This window comes from Amblyomma maculatum, chromosome 2 (assembly GCF_055883805.1).
Source record: "Amblyomma maculatum isolate TAMU_Amacu chromosome 2, ASM5588380v1, whole genome shotgun sequence".
NCBI lineage: Eukaryota > Metazoa > Arthropoda > Arachnida > Ixodida > Ixodidae > Amblyomma > Amblyomma maculatum.
The window spans coordinates 180,311,082-180,323,045 of NC_139345.1; the positions used below are offsets into that span (position 1 = coordinate 180,311,082).

Consider the following 11,964-nt stretch of genomic DNA (forward strand, 5'->3'; position numbering starts at 1 on the left):
GTTTTAATGATTCTGGAAACTGAAGCAGAGTAGAATAGGTGGACAAAGTTTAAGGAATATAAAAAATTGATATTTTTTTAATTGCCTTCAGAAATTTTCATTGTTCGTACTGTTTTCTTGAAATTATCCTATATACCTCTGTATTAAAACTTTACATAGATATCAGCTTTTGCAGTTTGATAGATAAGAATGCTGAGAACATAGTGCGGGATTATTGCTGCTCTGCCACAACTCTTTTAGATAAAGGCCTGCAAGTAGGTAATATTTCGTTTCCTGGGCCCACTCTAAGAAATTGTATGAAAATATCCACTGCCCAGAAAAGCCAAAATTAAGTGAATATCAACAAACCATGCATATATTTAGTCAGAAAATGTTCAGCTACGTAGTATTATAATTTGCGTGATTCATAACCGAAGTTTGCTAAAACGGCAGGGAAGATAAGCGCTGCACTCCACCTCTTCGTTATTATTAATTCCCTGTACCTTAAAGAAATTTTTGGCAGCAAAACCAATTGCAGATCTCTTCTTCACACTCATCATGGCAACAATATAAAATTTAAAATAAATTTAAAACGTCGACCGACCATCATTTGTTTCGTCTTATGTAGAATCACAGTGGGCATTGCATATGTGATTTGTGGATATCAGGTCCATTTGTTTGGATAATCTGTAGGTCTTAACGTAAAACATTAGATACTTGATTACTCTATAAACTAGTAGAATGTGCGAGGCTGGGTGCTGAGAATATGGTTGGTCAGGCCTGTGTAAATTGGTCTTTATTTTACATGCTATTTATTGGCTCTTTCAGGAAGAGCTGCTCTACCCCACAGCAAAGCTGTCAAGAGGCCAAAGTATTGTCATGGTAATGGCACACACACTAAGGCATCATTCTTCGAAAGAGGGCATGGAAAGCCTGCTTACACTGCTTGAAGCACATATGCCACAAGGAGCTGACTTTCCAAAGACAACATTGTTGTTCAAGAATTTTTCATCTATCTTTGAGTCCGAGCATGTGACGCACATGTATTGCCCAAACTGTTTGGAATATTTGAATGCACTACCTGGTGCAAGCACTGAACTAAAATGTGCTCAATGTACTATGGTGCACAAGGTTTCTGAGCTCCTGAAAACTGTGTCATTTTTTTTAACGCTAGATATTGAGGCTCAATTTAAGGAAGTGCTTTTAAGTGGAAAGCTAATAGAGAGACGTGGTGGTGCTGCCTATGATGTCTGTGATATCACAAAAAGCCAAGCGTACTGTAGCTTGCCGCTAAAAGATGGTGATATCTCTGTCACATGGAATACAGATGGTGTTCCACTGTTTGAATCTTCGGGGCACAGTGTGTGGCCATTATTACTGGAAGTGAATGAACATTCATATAAAGACAGAGTGCAAAAGCAACTGCTGTTTGGTTTATGGTTTAGTGTAGGCAAACCAAACATGAACACATATCTCAGGCCATTTGTAAAAACAATGAACACCCTTTCCACAGAAGGCATTACATGGACAGGTGATGATGGACAATGCAAGGTGTGCAAAGTTTACTCAGGGCCGTGCATCGTTGACACTGTTGCGCGATGCATGATAATGAATATGAGGCAATTTAATGCCGCATATGGGTGCCCATGGTGCGAGCAAACAGAAGTGGTTGATAAAGGCAAGGGTCACAGCCGTGTTTATCCAGTGGTGGATAGAGCTGCGAGACCCAGAACTCAAGAGAGTTTTGTCAGTCAAGCAGAGCAGGCACAGAGAGAAAGGAAACCTTGTAGAGGTATTAAAGGCCCTAGTGTTCTGTTCTTCATGCTGTTTTTTAGCTTTCCGGATTCGTTTGTTGTTGACTACATGCATGCTGTATGCAATGGATTTGTAAGGTCGACAGCTTTCTGTGGTTCGGCAGCAAACGCCGCTTTCAATATCATCTTGGTGGCAACATTAAAGAAATAGATGAAAGACTGCGACAATTAACACCCATTTGGGAAATGACACGTTTACCACGATCCTTGTCTGAAATGAAATACTGGAAGGCATCGGAATGGAGAGATTGGCTGCTATATTTTTCTCCAGTTGTTTGAAAAGATTTCTTGCCAGACAGATATTACTGCAATTGGACAAAGTTTGTGCAGGTTATGCATTTCTGTTTGCAGTCCTCCGTTCCTGTTGACAGGATCAAAGAAATCAAAAAGCTGTTAACAGAGTTCTTAAAGGAATATGAACAGCTATACTGCATCCAGAGCATGACATACAATGCTCACATCCTATCCCACATGGTGGATCATGTCAAACTGTGGGGACCACTTTGGGGATTCTCAGCTTTCCCATTCGAGTCGGTCAATGGCAAGCTTGTACGCTTAGTGACTGGAACACGATATGCCCACTCACAGATTATACAGAAGTTTTCAATTTTGCAGAGTCTGCCACGAATATTGTCTATGACCACTAAATGGCAAAACAATGAACTTAGGCTCTTTGTTTGGTCCCTGGTGAAGGGTTGTACTTTGAAGAGGGCCAGGTTCCACAGTGGCAGTGTAGTCCTTTATGGAAAAGGGCGCATAGAACAGGACACTATAAAGTACAAGAAGGCAACAATTGGTGCTTTCACATATTGTGTCAGTTCAATGGACAAGTCACGACGAAGGAATTCCTTTGTTATGTTTCGTGACAATGAATTCGGACGAGTTATTGACATTCTAACTGCGAACAGTGAGCCTTCTTGCAGTTCAGGAGATAATGTCCTGTACACAGTCCAAAAGTTGAATGTTGTGGATGTCTTTTTAGCCTGTGGAGTTGGCTGTGGCTCCGTTCGCTTTGTCACTGTTAAAGAAAGCAGTGACACCTCTGAAGTCAGAGCAATTGAAGCAAAAAAATGCATAGCTCTTTTTTGCGCAGGAACTGTATCCTTTGCGCAGGAATTGTGCTGTATCCCAGAAGAATATGCTTTGGAATCTAACTAGAAACATTGATTTAATTTGTATTTTCTGTGGCATGGACAGCCCATTTGATGTGTGCCAACGAACAGTGTAGCTATATCCACTTAGTATCTATATTGCACATACTGTGCAGCCAGAGGAATGTTGGAGATATTTGAAGAGTGTACATACAGTTAAATTGCAATGTCAGTAGAGAATAAATATACTTAAGGTTAGTGAAGAAATTCTTGTTCTTGTTTTTATTTCAGGTGTTCATTATGCTACTATACTGAAGAGTTTTCACAAAGTCCACTTGTTACTTATCATTATTGATCAGCCAGCAATTGCTACAGTCTTCCTGAACATTTCACACAAATTTGTGCATACCTATAATGCCAAAACTTAGAATCATTTGTGTCCATAATATATACTAGGCCAATTATGAAATTGTTTGGCTGGCAGTTGTGATGTGGATTCAGCTATGATTGTTTTGTGTGTTAATTTAGGTGTTTACCGTTTGGTCAAAGATAAGGCCTGCTCTTATAATTAATATAACTTAACTAAGGCTGTTGATAAATGTTTGTTAGGTGGGCCGAATGCATTTTTTCTTTGGGTGGGTAGGACATATCAAGTCAGTGTTTTTCAATGTCAGATTTATCACAAAATTTTCTCAAAGGTTTGGTGTCAAGGGTACAATGGTGTGCTGGGCTACATCATAACAAGAAAAATTAAAGGGATCGAGTTGCAAAATTGTTGTGCAATGCCAACTACTTTATTCATATCTCAATTCACTTCCCAGAAAATGACAACTGGCATTGAATACTAGTTCTTCTAGGGTAATTAACTGTTTGTGAGTAAATGCAGTTGACAGATTGCAAGACTGTTCACCGAGTGCATAAAGAAGGAGCCAAATAAAAGCAATGTGTCTTTGCTTGCTATACATCAGTTGCATGCCGACTGCGCACAACCCATTGTGGAGAAGCCATCAATCTGTATCATTTGGGGGGGTGCAAAGGTGCAAGAATGGGCAAAATTACCTTTGCAGCTTCTTGAAAGTAGTATACTTGCATATACACTTGCTGGACAGAGCATGTGCATAGCAAGCAGCATGACCATGACAGGCATATATTGGACACGGCTTTAGTCATGGGCTGCAGTAACATCAGCCATATCTTTGATGACAATTCACTGGCTATGTTGGACATATTCGTTCATCCGGTGCTCTTAGTTCTTCTCTTGTGCCGTCCTTTTGGCACAGTCCAGTTTTTCAATAACGCATTACCAACTAGCCCCCCCATTGTACTCTATTAGATTTCATATTTTTAGACATTTCATTTATTGCATGATATCATAAATAACTGCCTACAAGTTGATACAAGTACTATTCTTTATGTGTGTAAGTGTGCACTCAGGAATCAATGTTTTTACCTCATAAATAATGTATGTTCTTATATCTGTGTTGCTTGTTTCTGCAGAAAGATTACAAGGCTGTCCATGTATTTACCGTTCATTTTTTTCTGTATTGCACATTTGTATTATGCAATGCAGTGGCCCTGCACCCTCTTCTTCTTAATAAACTCATTCATTTAAAGGTGTGTTAAGGTATGTCTGATGAGTAAGTGCATTTTTTCACCACTACATCATTAATCCTTTGTACATATGTATCTCACACTTTGAGGCTCTGGTACGATAGCATTCTCAATCCAATTTAACGACTGCTTTTCCCAGTCTGCGATAGAGGCTAGTTTGTATATTTCGAGTGCACGAGCAGCTGTTTGTGCTGCGAAGTGCACAGAAACACATGATGTCTTTTGATTATTGTGTACTGGTTGCAGTAATTATGTCCTTGAGTAGTAGCACTGAACTGCTACTCCTGGCTATTTCCATGGAATCGTGAGGCATATATTTTCTACCTTCTACCAAGCGAGAACTGATATATCTCAGCTCGTGTACGTACAAGTGACATCAGAGTCTGAGGAGGGGGCGCGCTCAGCTCAAGCAAACCTTGAACATGCGTGTGGCTAAATTCTGTGTTTGCAAACTGCTAGGACAAGCAGGGGTGGAAGCACTGCTCCATTTGCTTCATTCTACTGCAAACTCCTTTCCCTGCTCTATCCTGCTACAAAAAAGAATACTTCTCCAAAATTGCTCGAAGCAACTGCCACAATGTTTTTGCTATCAAAATTATTTGAACATGGGAATGACGGCAGTGCACCGGTGGCAGAGGTGTAACACGTCTTGTGCTGGGCTTAATACAAATAAAATGGCAATTCTAATAATTTTTCTGTGAAAACAAGCTGATTCTTCAACACCAAGCGCCTTTGTCAAAGACAAGCATGTCAAACCTTCGTCACAAAAAACCATACATGTACTTGAAGTGTTATGGGGTGGTGTGTAGAAGGTGCCAATTGCTAGAAATGTGAAGTAAAGAAGCTGAATGATGAAAAGGCTATACCCTTGAGTGCCATCTATCTTTCCTGAAGGCACTACCGCTTGGGAATTTATCAGCAGAGGTGAGGATTACAAAAGTACATGCACAAGATAGAGAGCCGAAATGTCTTCAATCTAGTGGAAGTTGCTTGAATGCATCAAAGTGATATACTGCACATTTGAATCTATACAGACAAAATGGGGAAAGCCAATAGGTCAAACATGATGTTCAGTTATGAAGTGCTCAAGCAAGCATTTCATTAACTGCTAGTTTGCTCCTTGCTCAGCAATTGCTCCTTAGGTCAGCATGTGTTACTTTAAACATCTTTACATGTTTCGACCATTTGTCTTTGTCAGGGATGCACACATAATCTGAAAAAGCATTTAATGTTACACAAAAGGAATCAAATTAGCAATTTTGCATATCAGGAATAGAAAACTAACTATCAAAAGCGGTTTCCCTAAGAAACGCGTACTGCAAAACATAATTAAATTTCTCAAAACTCTCCTTTCATTACTCCAAAGTTGCTCCAAAATGGTATTATTGCGGCGTGAGCTGCTCCAAAATGCTCCAGCCTGCTTCCACCCCTGGAGAAGACAAATCTGTAGGACGGTGAGCTGGGCTTTGGAAGTCGCCGAAAGACACGGTCTGACGGCCACATCACAAAGCCAACGGCAAGAAGCCCATTGATCATTTGACAAATGTCTTTCTTTTTTCTCTCTCTCTCTCTTTACGGAAATAAAGTTTTCACCACCACCACTGTAGGTTGAGCGCCTTCGTTGTCTTCCCCTTACTATCCAAACTGTTTATCCATAAGTGGATTTTACACCAGTGTCTTCATCGCGGCAGGCAGTCTCGTCGGCTTGCCGGTCATTTCGCCGCAGTACAAATGTATTATCGACGCGCCTTTTTCCATGGCTGTGAGACATAACCTAAGCTAATATTCAAAGGTGAACATATTCGCTCTGTCGCATGTGAAGAACTGACATAACGTTCTCAATGGATCGCAACATATGGATGGATGAATATGTTCAGCTACAGCTGGTCGATATCCCGTCGTTCTGCATGGTGAAATGCGTGTAATTATTTGTGTCGTAAGGGTGCTTAATTGATTTATATAGCAAGGTCGGTGCGATGATATAATTCACGAGGCTGCATGAGCGCGATGCGAAGGCAGCGAGCGAATATACGTGTTTCTGCAGGCGCATTCTGTGCCGTTGCGTGTGCTAGTTCGCCGGGCACCCCCTCTCCTTTCTGCGCCTTCCCTCCCCCCGCTCTCTTACCTTACCATTAGCGCGGCTACAGACACCACCTACAGCAAAAACATAGCAAACAAAAGCTGAAGAGGGCTAGATGGCTCGGTTGACGCACATGCCCAAAGGCTGCTGGGTGGTGTCGGATAACCTCCGCGAGCGAAACATACGATGCGCGCGGTCAGGAAAAGATGGGCTGAGATATGGCCGCTGCCTCGACGGGAGCTGCTGCGCGGAAGTGAATAAGGCAATCGCTAACATACTGAGCGCGGCGAGAGAGAAAATGTCGGCGGCGGGTGCCGATCAGTTTGCCTATAAGTGGTTGGCCGGTGCGTATAGCATGCACAGCGGGGTGGCTCGGCGGCGTATGCGCGCACACTTCTAATCCCGATCGAGTCAATAAAATTTTTTTTTCTGATTAAGTTTTGTCCCCGCAAGGGAAAAGCGCCCTCCATTTTCTAGTAATTTCGGCGCGTGAGAAGGTAAGGGGGGCGGAGGGGAGGGGCTGGGGGGGGGGGGGGGGTTACATATGCATATGCTCAATAATTGTGTGTATAAGCCATTAAATAATGCTAAAGTCCCGCCCATATAGCTTTTGAGCTACGTGGATCCGAGCGTCCAGGGCGTGCGCGTCTTGGAGAGCATCGCGCGATGTAACCCGACAACACCCCAGCGCGCATTCGCCGTGCACCGGCAAGTCGGCGGCGCGGTAGCTGCCGTGCTGTCCGTGTTTACCATCCATTTGTGGTGTTTTTGTCTTTAATGGAGGGAGCGAACGCGATAACAGGACTCAGTGCGTCCTCAACAAGAGCGCTTGACGAAGAAAGAGCTAAATTGTAACCAGTTAAATTTTTTCAATATAACCTTATACGTTTTTATCAATTGGTGCAAATGGATCGTATCAATTGTCCTTTCCCATTTCTTTTTTTTACACATGTTATTCTTAATAAAAACGTAATTCAAATATGAGTTGCAATGAACAGCAAGCATGCACTCGGTCAGCTAAGGGACTATACATATTGCTGTTAAGTGAAGGTATATATATATATATACTTTCCAATTGAACATTTTTTCTACATGTCAAATTGCTTCAATATATTGTAATAGTTGTGTGAGTGGTATAACCAGACATAATTTTCGGGGGCGTTACATGGCACCAATCGAAAAAATTGCAAAAAAGGCCGAAATAAGGAGTTCAAAAACTTTCGGAAGGTGCTCTGACATCGAAACAAAGTCCTGGCTACGCCCCTGCTCTATATTGACAGGAGTATATACAGAGAAGTATATTCACCTAACTTGCTATGTACTAACTTTGTATGAACTGATCTAAATACACAAAAGTAATCGTGTATGAACTTCGTATTTACTCATGTTCATAGAGATTAAAAGTACGTACAATATTGATAAAGTCAATAAGGTGTTAATACAGATTCTAAAGACTGTTGACGACCATTTTTGTAAGGGGTGGATTCGAGCAGCCCAAGCATACCTCAGGCTATAGCATCTGAACGGCAAGCGTCTCGAGAATGTAAGACGTTTGTTTGCAGTCACCAAAGTGCAGTGCAAATACTACAACCATGCCATTTAAACACCCACTTTTATAGCCAACTAGAAAGAGAGGTAGAAGATGACTGCGACTTGGAAAGGTACTTGAAGCGCCCCTCCCCCCCCCCCCCCGCCCCCCTCTATATGAAGTTCATTATTTATAGTATAACACACGCTCACATAAACTGCACCACTTGATGTTATACTTGTTCAATTAATGTATTGCAATGCTGTATGCGATTTCTTCAAAGGATGGCACTAATGCTGAAAAAAGCACGTCGAGCTGCAAAGCGACAACAAAGGTAAAACAAGAGTCAGTGTATACAATACACAGGTACTATGTTTATGCTTTCAAGTCATCAGACACCCTTCAAAATGCTGCTGTCACTGTCATCACGCACGCTTTTTGTTGGAATCCGGACTGCTATCGTTAAAGACAATTGCTTACCTTGCCTTTGCCTTACATGTCCTGTCCATGCCATGTTATTTGTTTCGATGTATATGCATTAAATCACATTTCTTTCCTGATTCACTTTACTCTCTTAATGTTGCATCTATCATTACCTTTACTGGTTCATTTTGTTTTCCACAATGAGTTGACTATGCTCATTAGCCTCATAGTAAATGGGCCTCTGCCATGAAAAGGTGACCGTCGCGTCTTTCAGGTCAACAACCGATTGCCGTAACCACTGAGCCAATGACATGGACTGTTATATGCAATTTTTACAATACTGAGAAGGCCTTGTATTCTTTTGCAACCAAAAAAGATACCTGTATATAGTCTGCATGTATGACAACACAGGTATATTGTCAACCCCTATACAAATAGTCAGGTCACTGCCAAATGTATTTATCTCGTATACAATATGCACTTCACACTTATTTGTTTAGATTGAAACAAAGCATGTAAGGGCAACATTTTCAACATAAGCAACAATATTAGCTGTGAAATATGAAGTATGTTGTTGAAAATTAGCACAACAGCAAAATAAAATTTACCATTGCTACACTCTGGTGCCCCTTATGTCTTCTCGCCAAGAAACCTTGCCGCTGCCAATGAAGTAGTTGCACAGCTTGTCTCTTGTGGCATATGCAAGCCTGAAAAGAAAACACGCATGACATGAAAGTGAAAACGTTTTCTGCAGCTGGTCGTGACGTGTTTAACTACTGATCATAAGCCCGTCAGTGTGAGTTGTAAAGAGTGAACAGTATTCTAGTTTTCATGCACATATTATTCAACAACCTGACTACCTAGTTGAGTGACAACCCATGGCAGGAATAGGTTCCAACGCTCCGCTGTCTTCAGTCTCCTGCTTCCAGCTCCCTTCTGTGAGCTGCCCCTGCCAGTCCTCCTGATCTATATAACCTGTAGGGCAGTAGGCTGCACGGGAGGCAGGTGTCTCCTTCATTAAAACATTGTGCAGTCAAACACATGCCGATATAATTCGCTTGACATTGTCATCTTTTGCCTTAAATGGACGACGTTATACCTGTAGTGGGCATCGCTGATTGCAAGCATCGACTTGCTGAATGCATTTTTATAGTTTCTATCGATGCTTCCAGACTTGATTGGGCACTCTATATTGACATGTTTGCCATCTAGGGCACCTATGCAATGTGGCATCTGCCTATCTTTTCAAAGGCATTGGCAATCTAAAAGTGGGACAAAGTAGAAACTTTATTGCTCATCGCAGTGCAGTTTATGTGCTTTAAAGCAAGCTTGTTGTATAGCCACATGCTATGTGCAACACACTTCATGCAGTACAGTGGTTCTGAACCTTTCGTATTCCTTAAAAGTGTAGGATTGAATTTTATTTTACCTAATACACATCATGTACAGAATATTTCCAATGTTCACTTTTTTTTAGCACACAGGATGGAAAATATTCATTTCTTAATCACATTACAACGGTGCTGTTGATGGTTCAGGCTATATGATTTTTTTTTAATTTCCAATACCTCAAAGATCCCAGGAGTGTGGGGTTAGAAAGCAAAGAACTGGAGACTACTTACCCTCAACCATTCGCCTGGTGATGATGGTCTTATAAGATATATAGGGCCGAGTACCTCCCAAATTGCCTGGCAGAGTTCAGAGATCAAGTTGCAGAAGAGAGGAGGGTATCCCCAACTGCCCAAAATCTGAAATGGGGAAAGCAAAATAAGTGAAATACAAAATATCCTATGCAAGCACGATGCTAATCCGTTAAATATTTGCACAGTAGAACTTCCAAACCAAATGTTAGACTATATATATGTATGTATATATTATTTTCAAGACTCCTTCAAAAGAACCTCTCAGTTTTTAAGTTGCTTTGATCAGTAAAGATCTTTACTATACCAGTGTCTTTGCTATATCAGGTGTTGGTAATGGCATGACTTTGAGAACAATGTCTAGAAATTCACTGGCTACTTGATAAACATGTAGGGCTGATTTAGAAATGGAAGATTATAAATACCTGCCAGCCAGTTGCTGTCATCCCATAATGTGCAAATAATTTATTTTCTTTCACATTTAGAATAACTCTTGCGAAACCACCGCATTCCCATGAGTATGAAAAAAATGAAAGCAATTTTTATAAAGTTGGCCTCTCCTCATGGCTCCCAAGGCCATACTGAAAAATGGCGCTTTTTTTAAATTTGAGATGGCTTACACATTTTACACATCATAAATGATGGATAAAAGCGTTTCATCTTATAAGGTCCATATCTATTTGCATCCTCCGCCGCGCCTTGCGATGCCTACGGTCTGCGTGCATTCCGCTGTTCATCATTCAGCAGGAGGTACGTCGCCATGAACAGACGCTCATTGCAGTACCCGTTTATTCAGAAAATTGTCTTAAATATAAATGAAAAAGAAAAAAGTGCAGTCCGCAATTAGACCGCAATTTCTCTACGACGTTAGTGTTTATTATAGAGGGATTCTACTGTAGCACCAAATATAATTTGTATGTTTTTTTTAAAGTTGACCTCATTAAGCGCCATAACTACGAGAGCAGATTTTTAAGTTCCTCTGGCTAGCAGTTATTCTGCGTCTTTTGTGAACTAGTGTACAGATATGGCAAAGTTTTTGTTTAGAAAGCACAATAATAATGAAACCAAACGTACACAAAACATAAGGTCGACCTTGACAGTTTGCTCGAATATTTTTCATCTTACCTAATAACTTGTGCCACGCGGTGGTCTGATGGTATTGCCTTGTGGAATCGTGTGTCCTGCTTGGAAATGCGGGGCCTAATGAGTTCCACAAGAGTATCGAAGCTGCTCGGTGACATCCGCAGGAAGCTGCCGAGTACACGACAATGACGACAGCACATGCAGTCCTTAGCACGGTTTAGGTCAGATATAAAAAACACCATGTAGTTAACGTCAACTTACTCTCTGTAGTACTCCACGTCACGGTCGCGAAGCAGTGGCAAGAGGTTGTTTGCCTGGCCCAGCCTGTCGCGCTTCTGCAAAGACGGGCGAACCCACCACCGCCTCCGCCGCGATACGGGCTGCTCAGCCCTTCGCAATTCTTCAAGCATGGCCATTACGGAACTGCACAGGAGGATGGAAGCAATCTCCTCCTCTTCCGAAATGCTAGCCATCATGCTAGCTAGCTATGCTAGTTGTTCGTAGCAGCAGTCCACCGAATGAGGAATAGCAGGCGCGGTACCAGCAGACAGCAGAGCGGGGAGAAATGCGCGCGAAATGTCTGCGGGCTCCCGCGCGCTCTCGCTCCATTCGCGAACTCCCGATACCGAAAAAGAAATTGCCGTGCGATCTCGCTGCTTTCGTGAAAAAAACGAGAAGCAGCCGGAGTTCTGCGTCGGTTCCGCCGTCGCGGGAG

At 41.8% G+C, this 11,964-nt stretch overlaps 2 pseudogenes; one reads left to right on the forward strand and one right to left on the reverse strand.

Annotated features, from left to right (window-relative positions):
- Positions 1-1,853: 1,853 nt before the first annotated feature.
- On the forward strand, positions 1,854-4,803 carry LOC146200534 (uncharacterized; annotated as a pseudogene).
- Positions 4,804-9,139: 4,336 nt separating this feature from the next.
- On the reverse strand, positions 9,140-11,725 carry LOC146200535 (uncharacterized; annotated as a pseudogene).
- Between the last annotated feature and the right edge of the window lie 239 nt (positions 11,726-11,964).